This window comes from Thalassophryne amazonica, chromosome 8 (assembly GCF_902500255.1).
Source record: "Thalassophryne amazonica chromosome 8, fThaAma1.1, whole genome shotgun sequence".
NCBI classification, from domain to species: domain Eukaryota; kingdom Metazoa; phylum Chordata; class Actinopteri; order Batrachoidiformes; family Batrachoididae; genus Thalassophryne; species Thalassophryne amazonica.
The window spans coordinates 28,324,117-28,347,875 of NC_047110.1; the positions used below are offsets into that span (position 1 = coordinate 28,324,117).

At 40.0% G+C, this 23,759-nt stretch overlaps 1 pseudogene; it reads left to right on the plus strand.

The window, feature by feature from the left end:
* Positions 1-3,202: 3,202 nt before the first annotated feature.
* The window catches only part of LOC117514871, a 28,160-nt pseudogene continuing 7,603 nt past the window's right edge, over positions 3,203-23,759 (plus strand).

The following is a 23,759-nucleotide window of genomic DNA, read 5'->3' on the forward strand; positions in this document are numbered from 1 at the left end:
TGTGACATACAACAAGTTTAAAAGACGAGAGTATAAAAGATGACAGGTTGAATCTGCACCCATGCTGAAGGAGACTGAAGGAAGAAGGAGACTGTGGAGGGTGAAAAGGGGCCATCTCTGCTCTGGAATTCAAATGCACACACGCTGACCCACACACACATATACGAACAGATCGGCTCCCGCTGGAGTGGAGCACATGATCGGGGTTGACACACACTTAAGGGGAAAACTTCAGTACCAACAAAACTGGCCAGCGTGGCTGTTTCGTTTTACTATTATTTTTTCATGGATAAGCGCTGCATAAAAGCAGCACCACCTTTTGGATTCTAGAGCTCAAAGAGCACTGTGTTTGGTTACTTTGCATAGTAGGTGGTGGTTGGTGGTGGTGATGCTTGGAAAGTTGTTTATTTCTTTTTCCCTTAAATCTTGTAAAACAGTGTAACTATAAATGACTGTTCTCCACCCTTCCGTGTTGGCCAGTCAGATATCTGCGTCAAATATCACCAGCAGCTTTACCAGCTCTAGGTTCCCATCAAAGATGGAGTGATGGAGCACCATCTGTCCTTCTGGGCTGAAGGAATTGAGTTTAATTCGCAGTTTAACCTGTTCTGCAGCAAAGACGTTACCTCCTTGCTATTGCCTTTCTTTCTTCTTGTAAAACCCTCTGTAGCGCGGAACATGTCAACATGTTTACCCATAATGCCTTTTGGCATCTGTGTGTTAATGTTCAGAACTTCAGAATTAGTGCATTATTTTTTTTTAAATTAACAGACGTGTTATATTTTCACTTTGTACAAATCGCAAAGTTCTCGATTTACCAATCGATCTGCATTCTGACCTTCACCTATGGTCATGAGATTTGGCTCATGACCAAAAGAACAAGATTGTGAGTACAAGTGGCCAAGATGAGTTTCCTGATGAGTTGGCTGGGCACTCCCTTAGAGATAGGGTGAGGAGCGTGGTCACTCTGGAGGAGCTCGGAGTCAAGCCACTGCTCCTCCACGTCAAAAGGAGCCAGCTGAGGGGGCTCGGGCTTCTTTTTTGGATGCCCCCTGGACGCCTCACTGGAGAGGTGTTCCGGGAATGTCCCATTGGGAGGAGGCCTCGGGGAAGACCCAGGACATGATGGATGGACTACGTCTCTCAGCTGGCTTGGGAATGCATCAGGGTTTCCCCAGAGGAGCTGGGGGAGGTGTGTGTGGATCGGGAAGTCTGGGCGGCTTTGCTTGAGCTGCTGCCCCGATCTGACCTCGGATGAAGCAGAAGAAAATGGATGGATGGATGGATGGATGGATGGATGGATGGATGGATGGATGGATGGATGGATGGATGGATGGATGGATGGATGGATGGATGGATGGACAAATGGCAGAGTTGACATTAATTTAGTTAAACTATCTGGATTAATTTGGTTTATAAATCAAATCATAAGTCAAACCTGCTTTCCTTTTGAAGAATGTAACTGACTCTTCGTTATAGCAGTGGGCAGGGTGCACAAAGACAGAAGTGCTGACTCGTTGGTTGTGTTGGGTTTGTCATTGCCTTTGATTCTAATCAGAAGCATTGGTGGTGCCTAAACTCAAAAACGGCTTGTCAGTAGCTGAGACAATGAAAAATTCTCCAAAGTAATACAAAATGAGCTTTTTTTACAAACTGAGTGCTGTGATATAACCAGCAGGATATAGATAAAGTGAATTTGCTGATGCCCTACCTTGTAGCAATGAATTTATTGAATATTTTTCTGATGTCTCTTTTAATTTTTGCATTTTGTAGAGAGTTTCTATGAATTCATCTCACAGCTGCCTGCACATTCAGGTCAGTGTTATCTGTCCATGTCAGAGGATGCTCATTTGAATAAAAATTAGTTTGTAGCTTGTTGTCTACCTGCTCTAAACTAGAAACTAGTGTTTTTTCTACAATGTTTTCTTAAGAGTTATTGAGCTGTGAACGTTGAATCTGTGAATATCTTTCTAACTTTAACCTGCTCAGTGCACATCAGAGGTCATTGCCTGATGAATCCAACAGAACCACATCATGTGCAAAAAGCAGAGATGCAACTCTGAGGTCACCAAACTGGACACCCTCCAGTCCTTGCCTACACCTTGACTGGCTGACTGAAAAGGACTGATCTGGTGTGTGTTAAACCATTCTCTAAATCTGACTCATTTACTCTTCACTAAATGGTAAATCATTCACTGTTCATTCTCTTGGGAAATGAGCAACAGAGTGATTTCAATCATAGTGTATCTGAGAATGTGTCATTGTGATATGTTAATTTCTCAAAGTATTTCTCAAAGTAGTTTAATGTGTGATAGTACATTTATGAAGTTAAAACCTCACTGCACCTACTCCATAAACACTTGTACACACTGTTAAACCAAACACTCCATTTTAATACAATAATTAAGTTAATGTAACTCAAACTTTGGAAAAAGTTATAGTCACTCAGTTCCATTAATTAAACTAACTCAAAAAATGAATTGTTGTCATAACAACTCAGTTCCTTTAAGTGCATTTAAAATTTTGAGGCATATAAGTGTTGGTGATGTATTTCCAATACATTCCATTCACTCATTTTAATTGAGTTTATGTAACGGAGGCCAGCAGGTGTCGCTGTGCATATGTAGTTAGCAAACCTCACTCGCAACAGCTCAAAAGGATTCTCTGGTCACAAGGCCAGAGCCCTGGGTTTTAGCCTTCTGGTTAGAGAGTCCGACTTCCATGCCGGAGATTGTGAGTTTGCGTCCTGAGGAGAGCGAATGGGCAGAGTCATAACAACATAACACAGAGTTAACAAGTAAACCAAATAATGCATCAAAAATCTAATCCAAAATGTAATGCAAATTTTTTAGGCAGAAATTTATTTGTCACTTTTTTTTGAAAAACATAACCCAGAGTTACATAACTTTAATTAACTATAAATTGTTAAGTTACTAAAACTTGAACAAGTAAGTTTGTGAAAATGTTTATTTAAGATGGCAAACTCAAATGGATTAAGGCAATCGGTTTCCTCAAATGGATTGAGTTCAACTAACTCATTGAGTTTTACAGTGCAGATTTGAATACTTTATCATTTGGACTCCTGTTTACATTAGCAGATGATATTTTTTATTTGGAATCCCAACATCTGTGTTTTATTACTAAAGTTCTCTCTGTTCTCAAGCTACAGCCAAAGTAAAGTGGCTTGGAATGACCTAACGAAATGGAGTAAAATTGTTGAACTGAGTAAAATGTTTTACAGATTGTTCCAGCCCATGGGCTATGCCTTAACCGATGCTTCATTATACAAATGGTCAGAAAGTAGCCAGGCTGAGAACACATTTTGGCTGTACACACTCATAGCAGGACAGTTTGTTTAAAAGCTGTAACAATGTTAGGACTTTTTTTGCAGTCCTTCAGTTCGGCTTCTCTACTGGGGACTCTGCTGATCTTGTTACTCATCTTCCTGTTATCCGCTAGTTTCAGCTCCCAGGCTGATCAAAAGGAGCCACCAGGACCAAAAGCACTCCCCATACTGGGCAACCTACTGCAGATAGATCTCCAAAGTCCTTACAACACTTTACTGAAGGTGAGGAGGAGCAGTTTCTTGTATTGTTTCTTAAGAGATATTTTTAATAATAAAAAAAAAAAAACAATTCTCAAAACATTTTCAGCTCTCCAAGAAGTACGGATCAGTATTTACAGTGTATTTTGGACCGAAAAAAGTGGTGGTCCTAGCAGGATATAAGACTGTGAAAGAAGCACTTGTCAACAATGCTGAAGAATTTAGTGAATGGGATCCAACTGGAATAATGGCTGACACTACTCAAGAACATGGTACAGACAGAAGAACAATTATTTTATTAGACTGGTGTCTAATCAATAGTTTTATTACATTTATGTTTTCTTTTTTGTCCATAATTACTTGTTTATTTATATCTCTTGTACTTTTAACTCAGGTATTGTGTGGTCAAATGGAGAATCATGGAAAGAGATGCGACGGTTTGCCTTGACTAACCTAAGAGATTTTGGAATGGGCAAAAAAGCATGCAAGGATAAAATTATTGAGGAATGTCATCACCTCATTGATGTGTTAAAAAAATTTAAAGGTAAATATTTTATACGCAAGTATGTACTATTAGCAGCACAGAGGTGACAAAAATACGCACCCATTTACAGTTTTGTATATTTTTATTACATCATGAGAAGGGGAATTGTGAATAAATTGCAATTTTTTTTCATTAATATGGAAGTGAAACAAATGCCAGTAACATGATCTAAATTCTTGTACATAGAAATTTAAAAATCACAAATTAAGCACAAGTGCAGCCATCAGGCATTTGATGGCTTGATGACATGGTCATTATTATTTTTATTATTTTTTTTATCTCGATAAGACACAATGTGAAATAGACAAGAAAACTAAAGCACCAAAAACAACACATAGTATTGATTATAAACAACAACAACAACAAAAAAAGAAACAAAATAAATATGCTTGAGAATTCGCAGGAACAAGCTGAAATGATTATGGAGTCCTACCCCTTCTTCTGTTATAAAGGTTCAATAAGACACCCCCCACCCACCATCAACATTATGTAATTAACTTCTTGATTATTAATGAACTTCTTAAATGTTTATAATATTTAGTTTTCTAAAATCAACTATATACTTTCAGAAATAATTATACATGCAAAATATGAACTGAATGAATATACATGAATATACATACACACTTACAGCATATACACATAAACACATATAAATCCTCAAGTTTATACAATAACTTACTTACATATACTGTATACATATATTGTTTTGTACTGTATAATAAGATGTAATTCTTAATCGGCATACCAGTGACATTTAAGCCCCCTCCCCCAGTACCTATCAAAAATAATCAGCTTGTATTTTTTTAAACTGGATGATGTTTGGCCATTGTTTGAGTTCTCCATTCAGACCATTCAGTACTTTAATGTTTCCCATAATCCTCCTGGTGACCCCCTGTGCTTCCCAGAATACACCGCGGTGCCAGCAGAGTTCCAGTGTCTCACAGTGGATGTAATCAATGTCTAGTGAGGATGTGGATGGAGTTGATACAGGGAGTTTATGGGCAATTATGATGATGTTCTACCCAGCACCTGTGATGGACTTCTGCCATGCCCTGATGTTGTCTTGTTGTCCATACTTCATGAGGTGTATTTACATTGTGCCCTGAACCGGAACTCTGCTGAAACTGACAGTCAGGTCGTGGGCCGTGAGATGGTGCAAGATTCACAACTGAAAAACAGCAAATTCCAAAGTTTAACTCCACTGCTTGATATTGTAAAACTTCTCATTGTTGTTTGAATACTGTAGGTCTTACAATTCAGTGTTCCCTTCAAACTTTAACCCTCTGGGGTCCAAAGGCATTTTTTTGGACAGTTCACTCGCCTGGCATAAATGATTTATTATTGCTGTTAACAGCTCTCCCTGCATCCCACAATCAAGTTTTATGTCTCTTTTTTTCAGGACAACCTGTGCTTTCAGAATATATATGTTTTTGTTGTGTTTTATAAGTGTATTAAAGGTTACAAACAAAAATAAGAAAGAAAAAAGTAAAGCAGAAAATAAATTTCCACACACATTTATTCAAAACACACAGCAAACTATAATAAAGAAGTGTTGACACTTTATAAAAGGTAATTTGAGGTCTTGTGTGAAAGATTGTACAACAAAAAGGTTCAAACAATAAACACAAAGGCACATTTTGAACAATATATACAAAATGGTCTATGCATTTTTTTGTTTTCATGGTAAACGCAACAGAGTTATCCAGTAACATTCACATGCAAACTAGTGGAGCAATCCTGATAGTTACACACTGTTTGTTTGAGCATGTGAGATTGTCATTAGAGGCTCTCAATCTGCTTTCAGTGATTGTGCGCAATGGTGCAGGGCGCATTTGGAGCCCAATAGTATGTACTCATTGGAGCACCCAGGGGGCTATTCAAACGGGCCAACTAGTAACATATCACTCCTGAAAACAATCTCTGGCTTTTTACGTGAGGTGAATCTGCCCTATGATTGAATTTTGGAAAACCATGTGATGGTGAACCAATTCCAATTGGACACTCACATTGCACACGTCATCACACAGCTTCTATGAGGAGTACAAAGATGCCCGATGGCTGGCTCGAAAGTCAGTGGAGTTAACTTTTCAGCAAAAAAAGTAAGTTTCTATCTCATATCATTAAAAAGTTATTTATAATTTAGTAAAGCTTGGTCTTAGCTGCCGTAGACGACGGCGTTGGCCCCAGAGGGTTAAACCCCTTCTCTGTTGTGAAACATTGTCAATACGTTCTGAGGTAACAAATCTCCAGAGGATCTGGTGCCATCACACTGGTGTAAGTTACCGTCAAAAAAAACTCCTCGGCGGCAAGTCACCAAGAGACAACAAGATTCATCCTGAGATGCTAAAGCCTCTGGATGTTGTTGGAGTGTCATGGCTGACATGCTGATACAATGTTGCATGAAAGTTAGGGACAGTACCTCTGGCTTGGAAAACTGGGGTGGTGGTCCCCATCTTTGAAAAATGGGATTGGAGAGTGTGTTCCTATTACAGAGGAATCAGTCGATGCCAGGGTAATAGAGATAAGACTTAGGTCAAACCTCAGATTTAGGAGGAGCAATGTGGGTTCTGTCCTGGTTGTGGTCTCTGGTAACCAGACAAGTTCTGAACAAAGGAGATATCAAAACCTTGCCAGTTGTAAAACATGGCATCAACTAAATGTGCCAAATATTAAATGCAGTTATTCACAAAACCTTCTTATATTAATTTCCTGCACTTTCAGTTAAAATCATTATACTGTAGAAACTTTGCATAATTTATTACCACCCTTGAAAAATGTTAGCTACCTATTTTATAAACATTAGCTAGTCTAGAGCCTGTGGATCCTCATGGGCAATGTGCTAGTTAAATTTATTGACCACATCATACATGTTATTAATAAACTCAAAATTTTCTTTGAAATACAGAGGACAATATGTCTGGAGCTATTTTTAATAATACTGTTTAATATGTCCCATGTACCTGTCATGTTATCTCTATAAGTCTACAATAATTTATAAAAAATACTCTTTTTACAGTTTCTCACTATACTGGTTAGTTTATTTTTGTATTTCTTATTAAACACACACGTTTCCACCAAGTTTAGCTCAAAATTGCTTTGCATGGGTATAACAAATCTAAATTTCTTGAGGGGGGTATAGGAAGTGTAAAATTAATCAAGCATGACTGTGTTCTGTTTCCACTGATGCAGGAGAGGCTTTTGATACAACAAACTCAATAAACTGTGCTGTCTCAAATATTATCTGTTCCATTGTATATGGAAGCAGATTTGAATATGATGATCCGGTGTTTACAACCCTGGTATATCAATCAAACAGAGCAATTCAGCTTGCAGGCACCCCATCAGTACAGGTATACATTCACTTACATTCTTATTTTGTTAAGATTATTCAATGAAGAATCCAATTTTAAAGGCATAATTCTCAAGTCTGATTCTCTTTTCAAATTCCTGATGTAAATGCTCATGTAATTTTAAAATATGACCTTTTTACACATTCTTTTACAGGTGTACAACTTGTTTCCATGGATTGGAAAATGGTTTCCTCTCAGGAATGAAGCATTTATGTTGATGGAGTCCAATAAAAAACATCACTTAAAACTGTTTAATCATTTAAGAAAGACCCTCAATCCACACATGTGCAGGGGACTTGTGGATTCTTTTCTTTTCCACAAGAAGCAACTCGAGGTTTGGAAACACATTACAGTTCCCTCTGATATGATTTTAGTTTGCTAAATCTGCTACTTAGACCAGCAAATGCCACAAAGTCCAGTGCTGTCTAGGGTTGTACACAGAGTACAACTGTCAGATGCGCCCATCAGATATAAGAAGCTTCACAACAGACACCAGTTACCTGCAGCTGTGCAATATTAATCTGATGGCTCCCTATGACCACAGTAAAAAAAACAAACAAACAAACAAACAAAATGAAGTGCTCACAATCACCAGTAACTTTCTGTTATACAGGAATGAAAATGATATTGGTGTGTTTTGAACACTGAAAATTATTTATTATGCTAAACACTTTTTGGAAAATTAAAGTAATTTAACTCATTAGCCTCACCTATGACTAAATGAAATACTGATAAATTACATATAAAGAGAAAGACATCTGTCTACAGTAAGGATGGGACTCTGCTGACCTCAACTGAGGATGTAATCCGCTGCTGGAAGGAACACTTTGAGGAACTCCTGCATCAGACCAGAGTGCCCTCTATAGTAGGGTCAGAGGTGGAAGCTGATGGAGTATTATTATCAATTTCTCTGGTGGAAGTCACTGAGGTAGTCAAACAACGCTGCAGTGACAAGGCTTCGGGGTTGATGAGATCTGTCCAGAAATGATGAAGGCTCTGCATGTGGAAGGACTGTCTTGGATTCCACATCTCTTCAACATTGCGTTGAGGTCTGGGGCAGTGTCTAAGATATGACAAATTTAAAAAAAGGGACCAGAGAGTGCGTGGCAAATACAGGGGCATCACATTACTCAGCCTCCCTGGTTAAGTCAACTCCAAGGTGCTGTAAAGGAGGCTTCTAACGATAGTAGAACCTCTGATTGAAAAGGAACAATGCGGGTTCCATCCTAATCGTGGAACAACCGATGAGCTCTTCACTCTCACAAGGATCCTGGAGGGTGCCTGGGAGTATGCCCATCCAGTCTAGATGTGTTTTGTGGACTTGGAGAAGGCGTATGATCAGGTACCCCAGGAGACTGTGGGAGGTACTGCAGGAGTATGGAGTGAGGGGGGTCCCTTCTCAGGCTATCCAATCAGTAAGTCAGACCCGTTCCGGTGGGGGGTTGGCCTCCACCAGGGCTGGGCCTTGTCACCAATCCGGTTTGTGATATTCATGGACAAGATATCGAGGCATAGTCAGGGGGAGGGAGCAGGGTCTCATCACTGCTTTTTGCAGATGATATGGTCATGTTGGCTTCATTGGCCTGTGACCTCCAACACTCCTGGATTACTTCAAGTGACTGGGATGAGGATCAGCACCTCTAAATCTGAAGCCATGGTAAGGAAACCGATGGATTGCCTACTCCAGGTAGGGAATGCGGTTTTGCCCCAAGTGAAGGAGTTTAAGTACCTCAGGGGTCTTGTTCACGAGTGAGGGGACAATGGACCATGAGATTGCTGGAGAAATCCACGCAGCAAGAGCGGTATTGCATTTGCTCTACCGTACTGTTGTGGCAACAAGGGAGCTGAGGCCAAAAGGGGAAGCTCTCGATCTATTGGTCAATCTTCATTCCTACTTTCACCTATGGTCATGAAGGTTGGGTCAAGACCAAAAGAACTAGATCATGGGTACAAGCAGCCAAAATGGGCTTCCTTAGGAGGGTGGCTGGTGTCTCCCTTAGAGATAGAGTGAGAAGCTTGGTCATCCATGGGGAGCTCAGAGTAGAACTGCTGCTTCTTCGCATTGAAAGGAGCCAGCTGATGTGGTTTGGGCATCTGGTAAGGATGCCTCCTGGGTGCCTCCTTAGGGAGGTGTTCCAGGCACGTCCATCTAGGAGGAGACTCCTGGGAAGACCCAGGACTAGGTGGAGAGATTATATCTCTGCATTGGCTGGGAACATCTCAGGATCCCCCAGTCAAAGGTGGTCAAGTTGTCCAGGAAAGAGAAGTCTGGGGTCCCCTGCTGGAACAGTTTCACCCACGATCCGATCCCGGATAAGCAGTTGAAGATGAGTGAGAAAGACAAGTGCCTGAAGGCTATCTTTTAGCACTCTGTTAAAGCATTCCAAATACTTATTTCCTCATTCTGATGTGCTTTATGCCTTGTTCTGTCAGAAAATCAGGAAAGGCCAAAGATGCAAACTGTGGTCCATCATCAGTTGTAGCGGCACAAATGTCACAAGTGAAAGAACAAGTTAGGAATGCCATAACTATGGTCGTTATTGCAGTGAAAGTAAAGGCTACTTCCAGCCATTTACTGAAATGGTCAATGAGGGTAATGGCAATCCTGCAGTCGTGGGTTCCACCTCCAAATGGATCTACATTGTCGACAGAAAAGTGTTGAAATTGACCCTCTGGAAACTTGACAGGATGCATGAGACAGGGGGAGAACTAGCTAATTTACCACGTTCCTGAGAGGTTGTGCATGAAGACAGCTGTGTGGACAAGATCATCCATCCAATGACACAAGTAAAACCACATGAGGTGCTGTTTAGTGCAAACTATGCCTTGAGCTCTCAGTTAGAGAATGAGGAACCATCAGATATGTCCCTCAGAAGATCAGTGGTGACTCTGCAGCCAGCTTATGTTGTACAAGGAAGTAAGGTTGGACTTCATCTGGAAAAAGACTTCACTTTTGACCACCCTGAGTGAATGACCTTTCATAGTTTTTTTTTTTTTTTTTTTAAGTTCAGAATAGTCATTCAGCTTGTGCATGTGATAATGTAGTCAGGAGAGGAGAGATCTGTCCTGCTCAGAATCTGGTTGTACTGGAGTTGGTGAGAGGAACACATGAAAGGCAGTCTGCCATTGTGTTTTGACCTCCTGGCTGGTAGTGCATGTCATACTAGAAAGCCATCAGCTACAACAGAGTGTAGAGTTTCCATGTCTTTTTGTGCAGATGTTTCAGTAGTGGCAGTAAGGTGGGCTGAATGGAATGAAAGTTCATTACCACATTTTTTAGGGGGGTTCACGGAGATCAACACATAGTCTTAAGCCTCATCTGCATTTTCAGGCCATCAGCAGAGGACACATCCCTTCAGATGCATCCACTTGTTCCCTTGGAGTGAGCGTCTGAGGTCTGCTGACACCGTTTTGATTATGCTGAGAGGTAGGCATTGCAGAGTTTGCTTTACAGGTTGCACTGTGTTAGTTCCCTGTACCTAGTGAATGACCCCTCCAAGAAGTTGGGCTGAAGCAAATTCAACATTGTTCACTATAGATGTTTGTGTGTCAGTAGGAGGTACTTTTGCATTTTCCTCTGTGGTGGTGTTCACTTTTCCACCCATGATGCTGATCTTGATTGCTTTAATCAGGTCCATGCCCATTTGAGTGGATCCAGCTTCAACTATGTAAAGGATTCTAGGATATTGTTGACTTGATTTATTGCAGCAGATGTTGCTTGTAGGCAGCCAGTCACAGGCGGGTCATGTTTAGCATAAGTTAAGCATACGTTTCCCGGTGGGCTGATCAATAATGGGCCGATGACTGCCCTTTTAATTTTTTTTTCTGTGCCTTGCCATGGTAGCTCTGTAACCCTAACCCCTAACTCTAACCCTAACCCAACCACAGAGCTCAGCTGCAGCCTGCAGATACAACATAGGTCCAGTGACTTGTCTGTCAAAAGAATGATGCAATTGTGGCCCTGTGAAAGGCTACAGAGGGCCAGGAGTCCCACCCATGCATGTTCTAGACCCCTTTCATCCTTTCACTTTTAATGATGAGCAATGATGACGACAGAAAGAGAAACAACTCAGCAGAACATGACAAAAAGCAAGTCACAAAATACAGAACAAATGGATAGGCGGTGCAGAAAAACTGAGGGAAAAGAAAAAAATTCCTCTTGGGACTGATGCTGCTAAGAGCAGAAAAATTTCAGAGATGTTTGCTGTGTTGGCCGGCCTAGCAGGGGTGCCTGCAGGTCCTTCTCAGCAGCAGCAGTGGTGTTGAAGTCAACAGTGAAAGTGTCAGTGAGGCTCCACTGCTATGGAGGTGGTACAGGAGCAGAGGAGATTTGTGTGATGGCAATGATAGCAGGTGTATGCCAGCATGGTGTGGATAAACACTTATTCATATAAATGTTTAACTTTTCATATAAATGTAATCCCCCCACCCCTTTCTGGTTGCACCTACAGGTCTAAGAGATTTACATCTCCATAAACGTTCAAATCATACATGTAATGCACTCACCTCATAGCCAACTCTGCATATTGTGGAGTGTTACAACTAAATCTAATTATTTAAGTATTGGAAAATATTACCGTATTCATATCCTGATGAACTGATTAGGTGCTTTTATAAATAACCACTTAACCACTATTTTATACTTTCATCAAAGGGCTGTCATGGTTTGTCCCTGTCCAGGCCTGTGTGTGTGCCTTGGCCCCTGTCTGCATCTGTCTTCCTTTCTTTGAACACTTTTGGTCAGTTTTTGATCATCGTTTGTGTTACTTTAGGCACTGGTTTATTTCCTGTTTATCATTTATTTTCTGTTTATCATAGTTTAGCCATGGTGTTGAGTGCCATTACAGTTTCTATTCAGCCTTTTCTTATCTTGTTGTTCACTGTTCTTTGTTCTTTTCATATGGATGTGTTATTTCACCTTTGTTTTTTGCTATCTGTGTACGTGGTCTGTCCATAAATTAACAGTCCTTTTATTTTTTTAAAACTATATGGATTTCATTCTATGTTTTTTACGTCAGACATGCTTGAACCCTCGTGCGCATGCGTGAGTTTTTCCACGCCTGTCGGTGACGTCATTCGCCTGTGCATGCCTTGTGGAAGGAGTGGTCCTGCCCCCTCGTCGGATTTTCATTGTCTGGAAATGGCGGAATGAAAAGGACTTTTTCCATCAGAATTTTTCAGAAGCTGTTAGAGACTGGCACCTAGAAACCATTCGAAAAATTTATCTGGCTTTCAGTGAAAATTTAACGGGCTTCACAGAGAATAAGGACTTTACTACAGCTTAAGAACCCCTTTAAGGACGGTCGGTGCGCCGCGCTGCGAGCTGCGACAATGCGGCACAAACCACTGGATCATTTCTAAGCTGATGGCTCTCTGGATACGAGACCGTCGTGTGCTCTTTCTCTGGTTATCATAAGACCTGGACATCAGCCATTTTCCGGCAGATTCACTTTTAACAAGAAATTTTGTCATGGAAAGCCGCGCGTCACGACCGATTCGCTGATGAAGCGAGACAAAGGAACACTCCGTTTCGGAGTGTTAGAGGACAAGTTGGGACATGTCTATCTCGGGTTTCAATGCTTACCAGTCGAGTGAGTATAAAAGAACTTGTGGAGAGCTGGACATGATAATACATGATAAGTGTCACATTTATTTTCTTGCAAGCCTTCTCGACAGTGCCAGGACTTTACGCGACCAGTGAGCACAGGACCAAGGAAGATGGTTTGAGCCATTCTGTACGACTGGCGATGTGTAACGTGGAGATGCTTCTGCGCGCAGGCTGCAGAATGTCACTCATTTCAGCATGACGTTTAGCAGATGTTGGTGAATTATTCAAAGCCTCAGGTGATACTGGCGCAGTAATAATAAAGTTGCCGGCGCTGCTGCGCTTCTGCTGCTGATGGCGGTGACAGAACAGGGCACAAACTGGAGAACATGATCCCTCACTGTGCATAAGCATGGTGACAATTTCGGATGAATATTCCCCGTGCGGTGCGTGCGGTTGCTGAGTCCTCTCACGCCCCTCCGTTCCTCACCATGGTTTGCCTAAGCGTGCAGTTGAACAGAAAATGACTGTTGCCTCTGATGTGATCCCCAAAGTGAGACAACAAGGTGGTGCAAATCACAAGAGCAGACGTTTTATTTCATCATTCATGTGTTAGAACGACAGGTCCGTGCAAGGTGGGCTGTGGCCTATTTTGGAGGCATGAAATGACACTTGTGAGGAAATCCTCCTATATATGTTGCCTTCTGATTTACATACTTTAATAATACTCATTTTATTTCATTATCGTAGCCTTTGGAGTGAATAGAAGGCAATGACTGGCATGATTCCAAATGAAAATACAGCAACAGTACATGTTAAACAGGTCTTTTTGTTGTGAAGTTCTATTAAGCATGCATGATATTATATTGTCATGTACGTGCAGACGAGGATGATTCGGGCTGATGCCAGCGGGACAATCACATGGGGAGCTACGCTGCACTCACAGTTCTTGTGCCGATCCACAGATTTACACGTGGATCCAACAAGCTTTTATGCACGAGGTGTGTGGATCTAATTCAAGCAAGTCTCTCTCACTCTCTTTCTCTCTTTGATAGATCGAGTGAATTGGCAAAATACATGATGTGAAATAACAAATAACAATGACAACATATATATATATATATATATTTATATATATGTTCCTTTGTCTCGCTTCCAAAGTGAATCGGTCGTGACGCGCGAAGCCTCTGCGCGGCTTTCCATGACAAAATCTCTTGTTACAAGTGAAATCTGCCGGAAAATGGCTGATGTCCAGCTCTTGTGATAACCAGAGAAAGAGCACACGACGGTCTCGTATCCACAGAGCCATCCGTTTAGAAATGGTCGGGTGGCTTGTGCCGCGTCGTCGCAGCTTGGAGCGTGGCGCGCCGAGCTTCCTTAAAGGGGTCCTTAAAGCTGTACTAACAGTCTTTATTCTCTGTGAAGCCCGTAACATTTTCACCGAAAGCCAGATAAATTTTTCAAATGGTTTCCAGGTGCCAGTCTCTAACAGCTTCTGAAAAAATTCTGATGAAAAAAACCCCCAAATCATTACACCATTTCCAGACAATGAAAATCCGACGACGGGGTGGGACCACTCCTTCCACAAGGCGTGCTCACAGGTGAATGACGTCACCGACAGGCATGGAAAAACTCACGCATGCGCACGAGGGTTCAAGCTTGTCTGACGTGAAAACATATGAATCAAATCCATATAGTTTAAAAAAAAAAAAAGGTACGATACTTTATGGACAGACCTCGTATATATATATATAGAGAGAGAGAGAGAGAGAGAGAGGATGGCACAAAAAAGCACTGAGTTATTTCCATCATGTCATGGTCCCCAAGACAAACACAGGAAAACAACAACAAAGATAAAAAAAAAACAGAAATACTTAAAAATGGCTACAAACCATTTATATACACAAATTAATAAAATACAAAATTATTATGACTTTTCTCTCTCTCTCTTTCTCCGCTCTCTCTCTCGCTCTGTCTCTCTCTCTCACACACACACAACTGGTACGCATATCATGACAATATGTACCAATGTCGCTGGTGTGGTGGATTATTGTAGTAACACACCTGGCACATATTGTCCCGGGCAACAATATTGCTGCATGTGGCCATGAAGGTCACCATATTTGTCAATCAACAATATATATGCCCTGCAGCAATATGTGCTGTAACAAACCCCGCTTGTTTTTTGACACACGCCTTTGCCTTGCACCTGCCTGTACTTCCGCCTCGCTCACTGCCTTCCTGTTTACCAAACCTCTGCTTGCTTTAAAGATAAAGTCCTTATTTACTCCAACGCCTTGTCTGAGATATGCATTTTGTATCCACCCACTTTCTGTGCACACATCCACAAATCCTGACAGATGCCACACATAATTGCAGATCGACAAGCTTACAACTCACGTTTCAATGTGATGTGGTTTGAGCATGTAGATCTGCTATTTTCACATATTTCATCATTTATTTTATTCAAGGCTCCAGAATATAAGGGATATTGTTCAGTATAGTAGTGTTATTAAGGGTTTGTGTGTTTATGTACTTCAACGGGGTATAAGTTGGCTCAGTATCTGCATGTGGATTGTAGAGGGCCAGTCTGGACCAAACTCTCAGGCCTAAATTTTGGTCCCAGTCCAGCCTGGTAACCAGTTGTCTTTGGGTGCTGTCAGTGGGCAGTGTGCAAAATGTTGCTTCTATATTTGTACAATCCATAGCATGCACTGGTGTGGTTGGGACCATGCTAGCATAAAGCAGAGTGTCATTTTTAACTGCTGCTTCCACTCAGAGCAACATACTGACTTGCAGTTTTGTCACCTATTTGAAGGGGCAGTCTGAATTTGAAGTCAATCACCAGGCCTCAACCTGACTGAGTATTTCTACACACTGTAATTAATTAACACTAGTAATTAATTTTACCTCCAATAAAATCTGGCTGAATGATTTTGTAACAATGTTATAAAATCAAGATGTTTTAGGATCAGTCAATAGGAAATATTATATCAGTCTCTATCTTCCAGTTGGAGATTCTACAGGTCAAGATCCGATACCGCTGTTCATACCACATAAAACACAGACAACCTTATATGTTTAAAGCATTTATTTAACTCAGTCAACAGAACAGGACAGATTACAGTAATGCAATTTATAATAAAGCTCAACTGACAAATATATATGACGGTTGTCTAATATGATTTAGTTGCAGGAATTAAATAATGAATTACAACCCCAATTCCAATGAAGTTGGAACATTGTGTAAAATGTAAATAAAAACAGAATACAAAGGCGTCAGTCACAGTCAGTCAGAGCTGCGTGTCGTCAGAGCGAGCTGCAAAAAGTTTGTACCTGAGTTTTCAGAGGTGGTGTTTGTAGTTGCCATCTGCCACGCCGGTGTTTGCCAACCCGGACAGTGGGAATACCACCTCAACCGCAACTTAGCCCAGCGACTGGACAGCAACAACGTCCGAGGCCCGCCCAACGTGGTGAATTCACTGAGGCCGCGCGCTGCGTCATTAGAGCCGCGCGTCACGAGTGCCGCTTCCCCGAGGCCTCGTGCAGCCACCGCGGATCCATCAGCGCGGAAACACCGAGGCCGCGCGGCACCAGCGCAGTGCAGATCCATCCCGGTGACAAACAACGCAGGCTGTTAACATCGGCGATCGACAAGCTGCTCATAAGCCGACCATGGGGCCTAAGAAGGTTCTGACAGCGGAGGAAGGTGACGATATTAAAAATCTCTGGACTTTCTATCAGAGGAGATTTCTGTTGTGAAGCAGCAACAGAAATCAATCATGGATCTGGTGGAGGAGGTGAAGGCATTACGGCTCCAGAATGCTGAGAAAGACCGGCATCTGGTGCAGCTGGAAAATAGAGTGGCTGAATTGGAGCAGTACACCAGAATTAACGACGTCATCATCACAGGTCTTCATATCAAACCACGGTCCTACGCACGGGCGGTAACAGATGAGAGCGGAGGGGAGCCCAGTGAACAGGAGGTCAGCTCTGTGGAAAAACAGGTTGCTGATTTCCTCCTATCTAAAGGTATAGAAATGGATTTAAATAACATTGAAGCGTGCCACCCTCTGCCCCGGAGAAATGACGGTGATAAACGAACCGTCATCATGAGATTCATCAACAGAAAACACAAACAGCACTGTTAAAACAAGGAAGAAAACTGAAAGGGACAAACGTATTCATCAATGAACATCTCACCAAACGGAATGCCAACATCGCCAGGAAAGCACGCTTCTTGAAGAAACAGGGAAAAATCCAGCACACATGGACTTCAAACTGTAAAATATTCATCAAACTGAACGGATCACCAGAACAAGCAAAAGTCATGGCAATAAGGAACATCGAGGAGCTGGACAAATATGAACAATAGTGTTTCTTAAAGCGAGGATCTGGACAAATATGACCAATAAGGTATGAGGACACAAACACATCACAACACCATGACACAGACCAGAGGAACCTATTCATCTACTACCTATTCATCTACATCTGGAGACAAGAAGGATATAACTCAAAGGATTGCTGATCATGGAAAGTAGAACTGAGAACATTTAAATACACAGACCACAATGTACTGGACTTGGAGCACGATATAGACCCGGACAATAATTTCTTCTCAAATATCAATGACAGTTGTTGCTATTATACAGATGAACAGTTTAATCGGATCATTAAAACGGATAACAAATTATCAATAATCCATTTCAACAGCAGAAGTCTATATGCAAACTTTAACAACATTAAAGAATATTTAAGTCAGTTTAAAAAATATTTAACATAATTGCTATATCAGAAACATGGATCAATGAAGATAAGGAATGGATTTTGAACTGGATGGATATGAATTTAATTGTGTAAACAGAAAAATAAGAGTGGAGGAGGAGTGGCTGTGTATGTGGATAAGAACATGGATTATAAATAGTAGACAATATGACAACTGTGATTGATAACTTATTAGAATGTATAACTATTGAAATATGTGAAGAAAAAAGCAAAAATGTATTAGTCAGCTGTATATATAGAGCACCAGGATCTAGTATTGAAACATTCACTGACTGTATGGGAAAAATGTTCTCAAAAACTAATCAAAAAACTGTGTTCATTTGTGGTGACTTAATATTGATCTGCTCAATCCAAATAAGCATAAAATAACAGATGAATTTATCAGTATAATGTACAGTATGAGTTTTACCCAAAAATCACCAGGCCAAGCAGAATTATATCCCATAGTGCCACCTTAATTGATAATATATTCAGCAATGATATTGAGAATAACACTGTGAGTGGATTATTAATCAATGACATTAGTGATCATCTACCAGTTTTCATCGTTTAAAAAGAAACCATCGGCGGAATCAGCCAGAGGAGAAAATAAAATACAGGCGAGTGCGGACAGAGGAAAACATGAACACACTAAAGAAGGATTTACAGGAGCAAAACTGGGAAAAGGTATACAGTGAAAGTGATGTTGATAGTGCATATGAAACTTTTTTTACAAATATTTACATCATTATATAAAAATGGTCCAATTAAACAAGACTACAGAAAACAAAAAATCCAAGCTCGACCATGGATGACGAAAGGGTTACGAAATGCATGTAATAAGAAAATACACTGTATAGAGAATTCATAAAACTAAACTAAAGAGGCAGAAAATAGATATAAGAAATACAAAAATAGATTAACTAATTATACGGGTATGTAGGAAGGAATATTATAGTAATATATTATAATAACAAAACAATATTAAAGGAATATGGGATATATTAAATAGCATTATCAAAAATGGTAATAAAAACAGAGTTACCCTCAGTATTTCATTGATAATAATGTCAAGAAGGAAAATAAGGATGAGGTAGTCAACGGTTTTAATAATTTTTTGTAAATATTGGACCAAGCTTGGCAGAAAAAATTCCCGATTCCCAACCTGAGGATTGGGATAATAATCTCATAGAAAGAAATCCCTGTTCATTGTTCCTCACAGCAGTGGATGGAAATGAAATTATAGACATTGTGAATAATTGTAAATATAAACATCTACCGATTTAAATGAAATTGATATGGTGGTGGTAAAACAGGTCATTGAATGGATTGTAGAACCATTAACATACATCTGTAACTTATCATTTCAAACCGGTAAATTTCCCAATCAAATGAAAATAGCTAAGGTTGTTGCCGCTGTATAAGACTGGGGATAGACACCACTTCACAAATTATAGACCTGTTTCTTTGCTTCCACAATTTTCCAAATTATTAGAAAAGTTATTCAATAATAGATTAGACAAATTCATAAATAAACATAAATTACTTACTGATAGTCATATGGATTCAGAGCACATAGTTCAACATCACTTGCATTAATAGAATCAGTTGAGGAGATTACAAACGCCATAGACCACAAATTACATTCAGTTGGAATATTTATAGACCTTAAAAAGGCTTTTGATACAATTAATCATGACATATATCAATAAACTTGAACAGTATGGGATTAGGGGGTTGGTGTTGCACTGGGTGAAGAAGCTACTTAAGTAACAGAAACAGTTTGTGAAGTTGGGGGAATATACATCATCATGCTTGGACAATGCTTGTGGCCGTCCCACAGGGGTCAGTATTGGGTCCAAAACTGTTTCTAATTTATATAAATGATATTGTCAATGTTCCAAAATATTAAAATTAGTATTATTGCAGATGACACAAGCATTTTTGTTCAGGGGGGGATTTGCAGGAGTTACTGAGGAGGATCAGTATAGAAAATGGGAAAATTGAAAATATGGTTTGACAGAAACAAATTATCATTAAACTTAAGTAAAACAAAATACATGTTATTTGGCTATTGTAATACAGAACATACAGGGTTCAGTTACAAGTCGAGGGGGTAGATATTGAAAGGGTACATGAAAATAAGTTTCTGGGGGTGATAATAGATGATAAGATAAACTGGAAGACTCATATAAAACATATACAAAGTAACTGTCAAGAAGCATTTCAGTTCTAAACAAAGCGAAACATATTCTGGACCACAACTCACTCCGCATTCTTTACTGCTCACTGTTTTACCATATTTACAGTACTGTGCAGAGGTATGGGGTAATACTTATAAAGGTACAACACAATCACTATCAGTAATGCAGAAAAGAGCTATAAGAATTATTCATAATACTGGCTATAGAGATCATACAAATCCACTATTTTTACAATCCAAATTCTTAAAATTCACAGACTTGGTTCATTTTCAAACAGTACAAATTGTGTATAAAGCATAAACAATTTACTTCCAGCAAATATTAAAAATAGTTTTTTAACAGATCAGGGGATTACAGTCTGAGGGGGAAATTTAATTGTAAGCATCAGTGGGCACGAACAACATTAAAAGGTTTCTGTATTTCTGTCTGTGGGGTAGGATGTGGAACAGATTGGGAGTGGGGCTCAAGCAATTGTCCAAGCATGAACCAGTTCAAACAGCGGTACAAAAAATATGTTTTTTTCTGGGTATAGGGAGGAGGAAGGGTAATGAGGGTTAGGGTGTTTTTGTTTTTGCTTCGGCTTGTCAATATATAGTATTTTGTATTAAGTAGGTATGTGTAGGTGATATTGATGTTTGTGTATAATATATGTGTATATATGTATATGTGTATATGGTATGTATATGTGTATGTATGTTATGTGTGTATGTATATATGTATATATATAGTATATATATATATATTGCTATCGGTTTAGGTGTGTAGGAATCTAGTGTATATGTGGCAAAGGGTATTACTGGTTGTGGGGAAGAAGGGGTAGGGATAAATAGCTGATGCTTCACCCTACCCCTTTTCCGGACATGTGGGTACACAGTAGGAACTTTTTTGTTGTTGTCTTTACTGATCTATCTTGTAATTGTTGTTGTATCAAATGTTCGAAATAAACAGTATTCATTCATTCATTCATTCATTCATTCATTCATTTGCAAATCCTCTTCAACCTATATTCAATTCAATACACCACAGAGACAAGTTATTTAATGTTCAAACTGAGAGACTTTATTGTTTTGGTGCAAATATTTGCTCATTTTAAAATGTAATGCCTGCAACACATTTCAAAAAAGCTGGGACATGGGCAACAAAAGACTGGGAAAGTTGATGAATGCTCAAAGAACACCTGTTTGGAACATTCCACAAGTGAACAGGTTAATTGGAAACAGGTGACTGTCATGATTGGGTATAAAAGCAGCATCCCAAAAGGATCAGCCATTCACAAGCAAAGATGGAGTGAGGATCACCACTTTGTGAACAACTGTGTGAAAAAATAGTCCAACAGTTTAAAAACAATGTTTCTCAACATTCAATTGCAAGAAATTGAGGGATTCCATCATCTACTCTCCATAATATAATCAGAAGATTCAGAGAATCTGGAGAACGTTCTACACATAAGCGGCAAGGCCAAAAACCAACACTGAATGCCCGTGACCTTCGATCCCTCAGGTGGCACTGCATTAAAACCGACATCAGTGTGTAAAGGATTTTACCACGTGGGCTCAGGAACACTTAAGAAAACCATTGTCAGTTAACACAGTTTGTCGCTACATCTACAGGTGCAAGTTAAAACTCTACCATGCGAAGTGAAAGCCATACATCAACAACATCCAGAAATGCCACCTCCTCCTCTGGTCCGAGCTCATTTGAAATGGACAGACGCAAAGTGGAAAAGTGTGCAGTGGTCTGATGAGTACACATTTCACATTGTTTTTGGAAATCATGGAAGTTGTGTCCTCTGGACAAAAGAGAAAAAAGACCATCCAGATTGTTACCAGCACAAAGTTCAAATGCCAGCATCTGTGATGGTATGGGGGTGTGTTAGTGCCCATGGCATGGGCAGCTTACACATGTATGATGGCACCATCAATGCTGAAAGGTACATCCAGGTTTTGGAGCAACACATGCTGTCACCCAAGCAACATCTTTTTCACGGATGTCCCTGCTTGTTTCAACAAGACAATGCCAAACCACATTCTGCACTTGTTACACAGCGTGGCTTCATAGTAAAAGAGTGCGGGTACTAGACTGGCCTGCCTGAAGTCCAGACCAGTCGCCCATTGAAAATGTGTGGCGCATTATGAAGCGCAAAATACGACAATAGAGACCCCGGACTGTTGAACAACTGAAGTCGTACATCAAGCAAGAATGGGAAAGAATTCCACCTACAAAGCTTCAACAATTAGTGTCCTCACTTCCCAAACACTTAATGAGTGTTGTTAGAAGGAAAGGTGATGTAACACAGTGGTAAACATACCATTGTCCCCGCTTTTTTGAAACGTGTTGCAGGCATCCATTTCAAAATTTGCACAAAACAATAGTCTATCAGTTTGAACATTAAATATCTTGTCTTTGTGGTGTATACAACTGAATATAGGTTGAGGAGGATTTGCAAATCATTGTATTCTATTTTTAGTAACATTTTCCAACTTCATTGGAATTGAGGTTGTACTTCCTAGTCTGCATGGGATTTATTTTGGTGTTTATTAACGTGAGATATTACTGATGACAGGGAATACAATTAAATAAAGCCACTCCGGCCAGATTCTGACAGAACTAACAGCTTAATTTTGCTGACGTGCAGGGTGTCTCTGAGGTCAGGTGCTGGCAGCTGCCTGCTTCCAAAGTCGATGATCCGTCCATCTCATCAGCTCACTTGCTGGACCTTGACAAAGGAACTCTAATGGGTTTATAGATTGTCACCAGGAGTCGTTTTCTGCGGCCAGAACTTTGTTGCTCTTCTGACAACGGTTCAAATAGATGCGTGGCTTAGGCTGACCTGTATATTGTGCGGAGAGGTTGCTGTCTTGGGTTGTCAGAATAAAAGTTTGGGTGTCTTTATTCTCTATTCACCAAAAACAAAACTGCGTCTTCCATCGTCTGGGCAGTCAGTTCAAAAATTAACTTGAGACAAAAATGTTAGCTTACAAAAATAAGGGTTAGGAAGTAGAGTTGATTTAAAAAAAATTGTTTTAATTTGAAACGTAACGTTCACCAGCAAACATTGCTTTACTAAAGGTTGAGTTCAAGACCCACTTGGAAGAAAGGAAAAGTAATAACTTGTTGCACGCATAGACAAGAAATTAAAATCCACAAACACTTGGTCAGACAAATAAAGTGCAATAAAACGAGACGGCTAAAAGGTGAAGCGTCTACAAAACAGTAAGAGCAACAAGCCAAAAGAGACAAAACACAAAAAGCAAGGCAGAAGCAAAAAGCCCCGTCTCCCAAGAGACGTTCATGTTTAAACGGTCTTTAACTCTGACTCCAGAATTCTGGGTAGCATAGTCTTTGACTGCGTTTCTTTGTCTAAGTGATAAAAAATCATTTGTACCATTAAAACCAACCGTGTCCCATAGTAACTTCTTTGTAAAATAAGTACCTGTGAAACAACACACAACAACCATAATATGAAAACAAGAAAAACATTTGATAAGACTTTCTAAAATCTATAGTAAATATAAAACCTAAAGGCACTGTAGATTAAAACTCGATGCTTGGAATTACACAATCAAAGAAAAGATTTTCTTTTTTTTTTCAACAACAAACAAGTTGTCCATTCAGCTGCTCCCTGTTGTGAAAGTAGTGACACGGACCCACAACAGGGGGCGCAAATGAACGGTCAATAGATGAGCCAAAAAATAACAATTTAATGTTGTGAAGGTGCACAACGAACGTACAGACAATCTCAGAATATGATTACAGTCAATCCAAAAAGATGACGTGTGGGCAGGCTCGAGGATAGAAGACG